Below are 13,237 nucleotides of genomic sequence, written 5' to 3' on the forward strand. Positions count from 1 at the left end.
ACTCTGCTCCTTCCTCTAACTCTCCTCTCCTGATATACTCGGTGCTGCTGGAGGACTCTGCTCCTTCCTCTATCTACCCCTCCTCTCCTTATATACTCTGTGCTGCTGGAGGACTCTGCTCCTTCCTCCATCTAACTCACCTCTCCTGATATACTCTGTGCTGCTGGAGGACTCTGCTCCTCCCTCCATCTAACTCTCCTCTCCTGATATACTCTGTACTGCTGGAGGACTCTGCTCCTTCCTCTAACTCTCCTCTCCTGATATACTCTGTGCTACTGGGGGACTCTGCTTCTTCTTCTAACTCTCCTCTCCTGATATACTCTGTACTGCTGGATGACTCTGCTCCTTCCTCTAACTCTCCCCTCCTGATATACTCTGTGCTGCTGGAGGACTCTGCTCCTTCCTCTATCTACCCCTCCTCTCCTTATATACTCTGTGCTGCTGGAGGACTCTGCTCCTCCCTCCATCTAACTCTCCTCTCCTGATATACTCTGTGCTGCTGGAGGACTCTGCTCCTTCCTCTATCTCTCCTCTCCTGATATACTCTGTGCTGCTTGAGGACTCTGTTCCTCCCTCCATCTAACTCTCCTCTCCTGATATACTCTGTGCTGCTGGAGGACTCTGCTCCTTCCTCTAACTCTCCCCTCCTGATATACTCTGTGCTGCTGGAGGACTCTGCTCCTCCCTCCATCTAACTCTCCTCTCCTGATATACTCTGTGCTGCTGGAGGACTCTGTTCCTCCCTCCATCTAACTCTCCTCTCCTGATATACTCTGTGCTGCTGGAGGACTCTGCTCCTTTCTCCATCTAACTCTCCTCTCCTGATATACTCTGTGCTGCTGGAGGACTCTGCTCCTCCCTCCATCTAACTCCCCTCTCCTGATATACTCTGTGCTGCTGGAGGATTCTGTTCCTCCCTCCATCTAACTCTCCTCTCCTGATATACTCTGTGCTGCTGGAGGACTCTGCTCCTTCCTCTAACTCTCCTCTCCTGATATACTCTGTGCTGCTGGAGGACTCTGCTCCTTCCTCTATCTACCCCTCCTCTCCTGATATACTCTGTGCTGCTGGAGGGCTCTGATCCTTCCTCTATCTAACCTTCCTCTCCTGATATATTCTGTGCTGCTGGAGGACTCTGCTCCTTCCTCTGACTCTCCTCTCCTTATATACTCTGTGCTGCTGGAGGGCTCTGATCCTTCCTCTATCTAACCCTCCTCTCCTGATATACTCTGTGCTGCTGGAGGACTCTGCTCCTTCCTCTAACTCTCCTCTCCTGATATACTCTGTGCTGCTGGAGGACTCTGCCCCTCCCACTATCTACCCCTCCTCTCCTGATATACTCTGTGCTGTTGGAGGACTCTGCTCCTTCCTCTAACTCCACTCTCCTGATATACTCTGTGCTGTTGGAGGACTCTGCTCCTCCCTCCATCTAACTCTCCTCTCCTGATATACTCTGTACTGCTGGAGGACTCTGCTCCTTCCTCTAACTCTCCTCTCCTGATATACTCTGTGCTACTGGGGGACTCTGCTTCTTCTTCTAACTCTCCTCTCCTGATATACTCTGTGCTGCTGGAGGACTCTGCTCCTCCCTCCATCTAACTCTCCTCTCCTGATATACTCTGTACTGCTGGATGACTCTGCTCCTTCCTCTAACTCTCCCCTCCTGATATACTCTGTGCTGCTGGAGGACTCTGCTCCTTCCTCTATCTACCCCTCCTCTCCTTATATACTCTGTGCTGCTGGAGGACTCTGCTCCTCCCTCCATCTAACTCTCCTCTCCTGATATACTCTGTGCTGCTGGAGGACTCTGCTCCTTCCTCTAACTTTCCCCTCCTGATATACTCTGTGCTGCTGGGGGACCATGCTTCTTCTTCTAACTCTCCTCTCCTGATATACTCTGTGCTGCTGAAGGACTCTGCTCCTTCCTCCATCTAACTCTCCTCTCCTGATATACTCTGTGCTGCTGGAGGACTCTGCTCCTCCCTCCATCTAACTCTCCTCTCCTGCTATACTCTGTACTGCTGGATGACTCTGCTCCTTCCTCTATCTACCCCTCCTCTCCTGATATACTCTGTGCTGCTGGAGGACTCTGCTCCTTCCTCCATCTAACTCTCCTCTCCTGATATACTCTGTGCTGCTGGAGGACTCTGCTCCTCCCTCCATCTAACTCCCCTCTCCTGATATACTCTGTGCTGCTGGAGGACTCTGCTCCTTCCTCTATCTAACTCTCCTCTCCTGATATACTCTGTACTGCTGGAGGACTCTGCTCCTTCCTCTAACTCTCCTCTCCTGATATACTCTGTGCTGCTGGAGGACTATGCTCCTTCCTCTATCTAACTCTCCTCTCCTGATATACTCTGTGCTGCTGGAGGACTCTGCTTCTTCCTCTAACTCTCCTCTCCTGATATACTCTGTGCTGCTGGAGGACTCTGCCCCTCCCACTATCTACCCCTCCTCTCCTGATATACTCTGTGCTCCTGGAGGACTCTGCTCCTTCCTCTAACTCTCCTCTCCTGATATACTCTGTGCTGCTGGAGGACTCTGCTCCTCCCTCTATCTACCCCTCCTCTCCTGATATACTTTGCGCTGCTGGAGGACTCTGCTCCTTCCTGTAACTCTCCTCTCCTGATATACTCTGTGCTGCTGAAGGACTCTGCTCCTTCTTCTAACTCTCCTCTCCTGATATACTCTGTGCTGCTGGAGGACTCTGCTCCTTCCTGTAACTCTCCTCTCCTGATATACTCTGTGCTGCTGGAGGACTCTGCTCCTCCCTCTATCTACCCCTCCTCTCCTGATATACTCTGTGCTGCTGGAGGACTCTGCTCCTTCCACTAACTCTCCTCTCCTGATATACTCTGTGCTGCTGGAGGACTCTGCTCCTTCCTCTATCTACCCCTCCTCTCCTGATATACTCTGCACTGCTGGAGGACTCTGCTCCTTCCTCTAACTCTCCTCTCCTGATATACCCTGCTCTGCTGGAGGACTCTGCTCCTTCCTCTAACTCTCCTCTCCTGATATACTCTGTGCTGCTGGAGGACTCTGCTCCTTCCTCTAACTCTCCTCTCCTGATATACTCTGTGCTGTTGGAGGACTCTGCTCCTTCCTCTATCTAACTCTCCTCTCCTGATATACTCTGTGCTGCTGGAGGACTCTGCTCCTTCCTCTGTCTAACTCTCCCCCTCCTGATATACTCTGTGCTGCTGGAGGACTCTGCTCCTTCCTCTATCTAACTCTCCTCTCCTGATATACTCTGTGCTGCTGGAGGACTCTGCTCCTTCCTCTAACTCTCCTCTCCTGATATACTCTGTGCTGCTTGAGGACTCTGCTCCTTCCTCTAACTCTCCTCTCCTGATATACTCTGTGCTGCTGGAGGACTCTGCTCCTTCCTCTATCTAACTCTCCTCTCCTGATATACTCTGTGCTGCTGGAGGACTCTGCTCCTTCCTCTTTCTACCCCTCCTCTCCTGATATACTCTGTGCTGCTGGAGGACTCTGCTCCTTCCTCTATCTACCCCTCCTCTCCTGATATACTCTGCACTGCTGGAGGACTCTGCTCCTTCCTCTAACTCTCCTCTCCTGATATACTCTGTGCTGCTGGAGGACTCTGCTCCTTCCTCTATCTAACTCTCCTCTCCTGATATACTCTGTACTGCTGGAGGACTCTGCTCCTTCCTCTACCTCTCCTCTCCTTATATACTCTGTGCTGCTGGAGGACTCTGCTCCTTCCTCTAACTCTCCTCTCCTGATATACTCTGTGCTGCTGGAGGACTCTGCTCCTTCCTCTACCTCTCCTCTCCTTATATACTCTGTGCTGCTGGAGGACTCTGCTCCTTCCTCTAACTCTCCTCTCCTGATATACTCTGTGCTGCTGGAGGACTCTGCTCCTTCCTCTATCTAACTCTTCTCTCCTGATATACTCTGTACTGCTGGAGGACTCTGCTCCTTCCTCTAACTCTCCTCTCCTGATATACTCTGTGCTGCTGGAGGACTCTGCTCCTTCCTCTAACTCTCCTCTCCTGATATACTCTGTGCTGTTGGAGGACTCTGCTCCTTCCTCTATCTAACTCTCCTCTCCTGATATACTCTGTACTGCTGGAGGACTCTGCTCCTTCCTCTAACTCTCCTCTCCTTATATACTCTGTGCTGCTGGAGGACTCTGCTCCTTCCTCTATCTAACTCTCCTCTCCTGATATTCTCTGTACTGCTGGAGGACTCTGCTCCTTCCTCTATCTAACTCTCCTCTCCTGATATACTCTGTGTTGCTGGAGGACTCTGCTCCTTGCTCTATCTAACGCTCCTCTCCTGATATACTCTGTGCTGCTGGAGGACTCTGCTCCTTGCTCTATCTAACGCTCCTCTCCTGATATTCTCTGTGCTGTTGCAACACTCACCAGGCTGAACTCTACTGGAAATCTTTCTGCAGTGTGTGGGCAGTAATAGATCCCTCTCTGATCAGGTTCAGTGGTAGAGCGATCTATCTGTTGGTCGATCTGATGGCACATTCAGAGGTGGATGGGTACCATAAATGTGTACGAGGCTTATTCCCTAAACTTATCACCTTGAGGTACAGATTGCCCAGCAAGCTCATGGTGAAGCAGAACTCCTAGGCGTGTGTAAGGGGGCTGAAAGAGACCAAAAAGCCTCCGGAGGGTAGGTACACACTAGGCAGAATCGCGTATGCATTTTCCACTATGTGCTATGGAAAACGCATGTGTGATTCTGCCTAGTGTGTTCCAAACCTTAAAACAGAAGGTATTTGCAATTATTCAGGTTGGAGTGAGCTTTGAGATGACCCACAATGCATCACTGCTGAATATGCAATCTATCCCTTTGTTGTCTTCATAAGCTAACCACACCTCCAGAACCGCTGGAATGTGTCAGCATGTTAATATTACAGAGCCACACTAATCCAACATGCAAACAGACTGTTTTGGATTGGTTGGTCCTCATCAGTGCATGGCATGGATCAATAGGGCTCTATGGGGTAGGACTTGAAACACGCAGAGGTACAGACTGCCCAGCAAGCTCATGGCGAACCAGAACTCCTAGGAGTGTGTAAGGGGCTAAAAATGACCAAAAAGCCTCCTTACTAAATTGTCTTGAGAAACTTTTGTTATATTTTACAAAAACGTTGGTCTATGAAAGTGCAACGTACATAATGCGAATAAGCACTAATCAGATTTGGAAGCTGCCAGTCAATCAGTAAATGACAATAAAATGACAACTGGTTAATGGACTGGCAGCGCTAGAATCTGATCAGCCCCCACAAATTCCAATTCCCCCTGTGGCTGGATTTCGCCATGAGTAGAATGTGTGCCGGGCTCCCCTGAGATGCCCCCGCACTGCTGTAAGGTAAGACCCTCAGGACCCCTTCCCCCTTCAGGTTATCCTGCAGCGACACACTGACATGTGTGGTACTATGTAAAGCCCGGCCTTCACCCCATTATGCCGTTTCACCTTGGCCAGTATGCCACAGTGTCCTTTGAATGTCACCCTCTCTCCGGTTACACATACCGAGGACAGGGAGGCTATATTTACCCGGGTGGGAAAAGGTCAGGGGTTGTCCCTGAAGGTCACAGACAAGCGACACATGCCAAGGCAGCTGCCTTTATAAGCCGGGCGGGGAGGACAGATCGCCACTCAGAGCTGAGTCGTCATTGTACCTTCCCGCTTCGCCCGAGCACTCAGGTAAGGGGACCACCACAAAGTCCAGCCATATCATAAAGGGGTTGTATGTATACTGGGGAGGTTATACTTGAGGACACAAGTACTTTGCTATTAGTGCATAGCTCCCAACTGTCCCTCTTTTGGAGGGACAGTCCCTCTTTGGGAGCCCTGTCCCTCTGTCCTCCTCATTTGTCCCTCTTTCAGGACTTTGTCCCTCTTTCTATGTAAATATATATATATACCGTATATATATCTCTACTAAAAAATATGTTTGATTGACTTTATTCCCATCCTTTAAATTGATATATTACTAATTTTAAAATGTTAACATGAAGGAAAATGAACCAGGATAGAAAGGACCAGTGTGGTCTGAATTATAAAACAACATATTTTTCTTATATGAAATATTTATGGTATGCATAACTAGGGGTGTGCTGGGGGCGTGGCAGGGGCATGGCTTAAGTGTCCCTCTTTCTCATCTCAAAAAGTTGGGAGGTATGTTAGTGTGGAGGGTTTGGAGTTCAGGCTAAACTCACCGGGCAGATTTATCAAGACAAGTGCAAAGAAAACTGGATCAAACATGAAACAATTCCCCAGAGCAGCCAATCAGGATCCTTGCCTCCACTGGCAGCAGATGCCTGATTGGTTACTTTGGACAACAGCTAAAGTTTTGGTAATGTTTTCTTGAGTCAGGTGGAAAGAAAACTTTAGCAGAAGTTTAGCTGCTGTCTAAAGTAACCAATCAGGTTCCTGCTGCTAAAGGAAGTACTTGACGTACCGGTACTTGACGTACTTCCTTTTGGGCCGTAGTTGACACATTGGGGGCATTTTCAGCTAATAGTAGTTGGGGCTTGTTCATGTTCACTCCGGGGAGCTCTGAGCTTTGCAGATAGCAGCGTTTGCTATTTGCATAAATGGCCAACGCGCTGCCTGCAGTATTTTGGTGGCGATCGCAATGTGATTCTCATTCACTTGAGTGAGAATAGCAGAGCGAAATTGATGAAAAATTGTTAAAAATTCACTCCGCAAAATGCCAAAATGCTTGGTTCATACTCGTATTTGCATTCGCAATACGAGTATGAACCAAGTCTTGGAGAGAGTCAGTGCGAGTGATTCCAGCTTGCACTGAAGAGAGAGGTATATGGAGGCTGCCATATTAATTTCCTTTTAAGCAATAGAAGTTACCTGGCTGTCCTGCTGATCTTATGCCTCTAATACTTGTAGCCATAGCCCCTGAACAAGCATACAGCAGATCAGGTGTTTCTGACATTATTGTCAGATCTGACAAGATAAGCTGCATGCTTGTTTCTGGTGTGATTCAGACACTGCTACAGCCGAATAGATCAGCAGGGCTGCCAGGCAACTGGTATTGTTTAAAAGGAAATAAATATGTCACCCTCTAATGCAAAGCAGATATAACTTGAGATTGGGCCAATCGAAATTGTCAGGAAATACACTTGATAGGCCCGCTTCCAAGCGGCATACGATTTGCATTATACCTGCATGCAAGCCAGAAATGATTAGCATGTCATCGGCCATCTGTAATTGCAGTCTACAGACGGAAATAATTCTAGAACAATGATTGGCCAATTTTACCACCTGCACATAGTATGAGGGCTAACAGATTTTGAATACTATGAACAGATTGAGTAGATAACCTCTCCCACTATAGAGAAGTGGGGGAATCGGTCAGAGATTGGCCAGTCAATATTGAAGGCTTGTGCCAGGCTTTACCAGCCACAACTGTCCATTGTGTGTGGGCGAGTGGACTGCAGATAGATTGGTTAGGCTGATTACTGTACTACGTAGCTGTGCTATGATTGCACAATTGAATCACATAGTGTGTGGCTCGTTAAAGATGGACTCAGTGATTAGATGTCATTGCAGCCAACAACGCTGGTGGCTGCCAGCCCAGAGGCTGAACTGTTCAACAAATGAGCAGTTCAACCGTCTGTGCCCAAAACACAGCTAGCAGGTAATCCTTTGGCAGCTAGTAGCTTTCATTTGCTAGCACGGTTTCCGCTTTCTGGAGAAGTAGGGATTATTACCAATCACTGTAGCAATCACTCCTCAAAACACAGCTAAAATCACTACAAAAAGAGCTTCGTGATCGCGTTTTGCAATTTCTAGTGGGCTCCAACCCTAACAGCTAAAAGAAAGTGTGATTTAGCTGAACCCAGCACTGTTATACCAGTTTTGGGCGGATCCCCCCTTTAATCCTTACAGTTGAAAAGGTAATTTAAACAGGGCCCTGCCTGTCAGCTGCTATGCAGAGCAGTCTTTTATCTGTGTCCCTTCTGTGACATGTCCTGTCCTTGAGTCACTCGGCTGCAGCCTACTAATAACCGTTTTCGACCGTCTCAAAGATCAATGGCCAACTATGAGCACTCCCGCTGGGGTGTATTCCGCTAACAGCGGTCTCTGGGCCAGCGGGGTGACTGCCCGGGGCGCAAGTAACGGAAAACTAATATTGTATTTCTACTTTCAGGCCTGGTGCACACCAAAACCCGCTAGCAGATCCGCAAAATGCTAGCAGATTTTGAAACGCTTTTTGTTATTTTTCTATGGCGTTTTGCTAGCGTTTTGCGGATTGCTGCAGCGGATTTCAGTATAGTACATTTCATATATTGTTACAGTAAAGCTGTTACTGAACAGCTTCTGTAACAAAAACGCCAGCAAAACCGCTCTGAACAGGCGTTTTTCAGAGCGGTTTGCGTTTTTCCTATACTTAACATTGAGGCAGAAACGCACCCGCAATCCAAAAAATGCCTCACCCCGGTATTTTTCGTTTCTGCAAAACGCCTCCCGCTCTGGTGTGCACCAGCCCATTGAGATACATTGACCAAGCGGATCCGCAGCCGCAAGCGGCTGCAGAAACGCTGAAAAAGCCGCTCGGTGTGCACCAGCCCTCACTCTGGACAACCGGAGGTGCGTGTAGATGGTGGGGAACTACAAGTTCAGCATGCTCAAATAGCTTTACCTGTGTGTACCTACTGTCACCTCTGCAGTGGCGTAGCTAAGGAGCTGTGGGCCCTGATGCAAGTTTTACAATGGGGCCCCCCAAAGCACTCTATACATAACAATTGATACGGCGCACCAAAACCTGCCAATGGCAACTACAGTGTCAGAGGTGCAGGAAGGGGATGGGGAGCAGCTTGTTACTGATTACCACTATTCATAGTATCTATAGAAGTGATTATTATGAGCACAGGACCAACAGAGAGCTAATGCTGTGATAGATGGTGGACCCTTCGGGGCCCCTCTGGCCCAAGGGCCCCGATGCGGTCGCTACCTCTGCACCCCCTATTGCTACGCCCCTGCACCTCTGCTGTATGTTGCATGGGTGTGCATTGCTGGATTTATTCTCATCAATGATCGGTGGGGGAGGGCGTAACAGCTCAAGAAGGCTGACATATTTATTTAATTTTACACAATACCACCAGTCCTGTTGCCTGGTACACACCATGCTATTTCCTGTCCGATCGATGGGTCAAAGTGATAATTTCCAACATGTCCAATCAGCTTCCGAACAATATCGGGATCAAATTTCAGATCAGTACTGCACAAAATGAATCTTGTTATCGATAGGGAACAGGTCAGACGTCGGAAATTATCGGACAGGAAATTGCATGATGGCATAGCTCCCAACTGTCCCTTTTTCGGAGGGACAGTCCCTTTTTGGAAGCCCTGTCCCTCTGTCCCTCTTTCCTCCTCATTTGTCCCTCTTTCAGGACAGTCCCTCTTTCTATATAAATATATATATTTCTCTACTAAAAATGTGTGTGTTTGACTCTAAACTTTATTCACATCCTTTAAATTGATATATTACTAATTTTAAAATGTTACTATGAAGGAAAATGAACCAGGACAGAAAGGACCAGTGTGGTCTGAATTATGGTTTGTATGATAAAACAACATATTTTTCTTATGAAATCTTTATGGTATGCGTGACTAGGGACGTGGTGGGGCGTGACCAGGGGTGTGGCAGGGGCATGGCTTAAGTGTCCCTTTTTTCTCATCTCAAAATGTTGGGAGGTATGTAATACTTTTAGCCCTATGGTGGCTGCCATTTTTATTTCCTTTTAAACAATGCACATTGCCTGGCTGATCGTCCACTGCATCTAATACTTTTAGCCATAGACCCTAAACAAGCATGCAGCAGATCAGATGTTTCTGACAAAAATCTGACAAGACTAGCTGCATGCTGGTTTCAGGTGTGTGATTTAGACACTATTGCATCCAAACAGACCAGCAGGGCTCCCATGCAACCAGTATTGTTTAAAGTGGACCTGAACTCTTGCACAGGACAGAAGGAAAGCAGAGAGAAATGTAGCTTGTATGTATTTAGAGAGTTTAGCCTGTCTAATTCCTCCTCATTTGTGTCTAATCACCAGTTGTAATTTGATCTCTCCCATGTCACATGACTGCCACAGCAGACAAGCTCACTTGAAAGCACAGGATGTTAACAATATGTCTGCTTCCGTGAAAGCAGGAAGTAGAAGCAGTGCAGATTTATTGCAGGAATAGCATCAGCTGTAACAAAGATTTTTTTTCTTTAAAGGCTATTATGTTGTTGCTTATCTTTTAGACGAGAGAGAAAGTTCTGAGTTCAGGTCCGCTTTAAACGAGATAAATATGGCAGCCTCCATATACCTTTCGCTTCAGGTCCCTTTTAAATACTTTAACAACATGGCCTGAGATTGTCCAGGGCTGATTCTTAGGGTGCGTACAGACATGCGACTATAGTCGTTTAAAACGATCGTTACCGACGGCATTGCCCGACGATCGTTTGTAAAAAGTGCACGAACGATCATTAAAACGACCGACCAACGAGATATGTCGTTGGTAAAGAACGATCCATTCTGCCAGATCTTTTCCAACGACCATCGTTCAAAAAGTAATGTCTGTACAACGATCGGTCGTTGATCGTTCGTTCTCAAAGCTTTGCACATGCTCAAACAGCTCTTTTTGACACTTGTTTGAAATCAGTTTATACATCATGTTGCACACGCAACGCTCGTTCCAAGATCGTTCGTACACGAACGATGTTCAAAGTAGCCTTTCTTCAAACGATCTTAGGCCGATACCTCCTTTAACATCGTTTGTCGTTCAGAACGAACGATCGTTATCGTATGTCTGTACGTACCCTTAGCCTCACTAGAGTCACTATTTTTCATATACAGTATATATAATTGTTCAAGCTGATTACTGAACAATGTAGTATCATCATTTTATTTTCTTTGTGTAACTATTCCGGTTTTCTATCAACCTAAACATGTAGATTCAGTAGGCCACGCCCTATATCTAGAAGAGGAAGAGAGCCAGTTGCCACATTATAGAGTGTAACCGCAGATTGCGTGATAAGATACAGGAAGACTAATGCCTTGCCCTGCCTGTTGGCCAATGGGGACAGCGGGATGATGTAATGTCACATATGGCTGATTTGCAACCAATATATACGTTTAGTGGTCGCTTATCTTTCCTTCTAGCGATGTGATAACATTATTCCTGATGTGCAAGTTTCCAGTAACCTAAATTGTACCAGAGCTTTCTAAAACAAAAAGATTTATACATGCAAGGAAGTGAGTGGGTTCCCCGCGCGCCGCTCGCTAGTATTGACTTGATTCGAAGAAAACTAGCTCGAGGGGGAGCGCGGAGGGGGGACACAGGTGAGGGAGGCAGGGGGCGTCCGACCCGCCTCCCTGCCGTTGTGCCTGCTGCTCCCCTTCCTGGCTGCTTTCCCCTCCAGCCCACCTGGGGACACCTGTGACGTTGAGGGGAGGAGCAGGCAGTAGGCAATCCGGATCTCCCTCCGTTTCTGTGTCCCTGTAGAGGGAGATCCGTTTTTGCATTGCCTGCCACTCAGGGCCGAGGCAGAGGCGAGAGAGGTTCCAGCCTCTGGGCGCAGTGTAGGAGGGGGCACACAATTCACTCAGCTATCATTCTCCTGTTGTGTGTGAAGCAGAGAGAAGTAAAAAAAAAGGAGATACATGGCAGTCACTGCAAGTCAGATAACTAGAGATTAAGGTGTTGGGGGTCCTGGGATGCCTCTTAGTCTAATAGTAATCAGTGTGTGACGGCTGGGGTGTGAGGGATGGGGGGGCGCACTTTGGTGTCTCAGCCTTGGGTGCTGGAGGACCTTGTCCCAGCTCTGCTGCCACTACCCCTCCGTGTATCCGGGCTACGTGAAGTCCCATCTGGGGTCTGTGAAGTCCCGACAAGTCTGGACTCTCTGTTCAGTTTTTCAGAACGGATCCCCCACAGATCCGTTTTTGAAGTGGGTGAAGAAGGCTGCTATTTTTAACATTGGTATCCATGACTCCAGTTTTGGTTCCGGGCCCAAAAACTGAGCCATGGATACCTTTTTACAACAGGTGTCAACCAGCCCTATCCCTGACTGCACCGGTTAGTATTGCGTTGGTTTCAGGCAGTCAGCATTCCACCATCGCCCAGCATTGTTCATGGTCGGTGTGTTTACATTGGCCAGTTCTATCGGGTGAGTGTACTGGTTATCCGGCGTTCTGCCAGGCACAGGGCTGGGTGTTTAACCAACCCCACTGTGCCAATAATATCTGGCCACACCCTGCAACATCTGACTTATATAATATCACAGGTGGCAAATCTCTTTCCTTACACAAGAGGAACTCCGGGGAAAACAATGTGATGTCACCATGTAACGTTAAATAACGATATTGCTATAGCCTCACTCATCTATTTCACTTGTACCTTCCTGCAGGAGCAACTTGCATCATGCTGACATGTCGCCGCTCTCCCCTGCAGTTCAGGGCTCCGCAGAGTGTCAGTGTTGCCATGGCAACAGAACACGCAAGTTGGCTGAGTAAAATGAGCCATAATTCCAGAGTAAAATGAGCCATACATTACTTTTCTCCTATGTTGCTGTCACTTACAGTAAGTAGTAGAAATCTGACGGATCCGACAGGTTTTGGAGTAGCCCATCTCCACATGGGGGGTTCACAGGGATTTCTTTATTTTTAAAATGCACTTAGTGAATGGCAGTTGCTCCATCCAACTGCCAAAAAAAGTGTGCAGCGAGCAGGGAGGCTGTCCAGCATCATTGTATAAATCCTGTTCAAGGAGTGACTTTATAAAGAATTAAAGGAGAACTGTAGTGAGAGAGATATGGAGGCTGCCATATTTATATCCTTTTAAGCAATACCAGTTGCCTGGCAGCCCTGCTGATCCGCTGCCTCTAATGCTTTTAGCCATAGCCCCTGAACAAGCATGCAGCAGATCAGGTGTTTCTGACATTTTTGTCAGATCTGACAAGATTAGCTGCATGCTTGTTTCTGGTGTGATTCTGCAGGCAAATAGCTCAGGAGGGCTGCCAGGCAACTGGTATTGCTTAAAAGAAATCAATATGGCAGCCTCCATATACCTTTCACTACAGTTCTCCTTTAAGGCCATGCTGAGAATCCCCTATGGAGAGATGGACTAGCCCAAAACTTGTCACTTCTGCCAGATTTCTACTACCTACTGTAAGTGACAGCAACATAAGAGAATAATAGCGTAATATGTTGGCGCTTTATAAATACAATAAATAATAATAATA

The 13,237-nt window shown here is 47.6% G+C and overlaps 1 protein-coding gene across 2 annotated transcripts in view; it reads left to right on the plus strand.

The window, feature by feature from the left end:
- The window catches only part of ALDOA (aldolase, fructose-bisphosphate A), a 445,177-nt gene that overhangs the window by 401,755 nt on the left and 30,185 nt on the right, over positions 1–13,237 (plus strand). The window contains exon 1 of one of the 2 annotated variants that reach the window (XM_068243817.1): positions 5,581–5,688. The exons of the other annotated variant lie outside the window; for it this stretch is intronic. The gene's annotated coding sequence lies outside the window, so the exon portion shown is untranslated. Of the gene's footprint in view, positions 1–5,580; positions 5,689–13,237 lie in introns of those variants that run through there. 2 annotated transcript variants of the gene reach the window in all.

This window comes from Hyperolius riggenbachi, chromosome 7 (assembly GCF_040937935.1).
Source record: "Hyperolius riggenbachi isolate aHypRig1 chromosome 7, aHypRig1.pri, whole genome shotgun sequence".
Lineage (NCBI taxonomy): Eukaryota > Metazoa > Chordata > Amphibia > Anura > Hyperoliidae > Hyperolius > Hyperolius riggenbachi.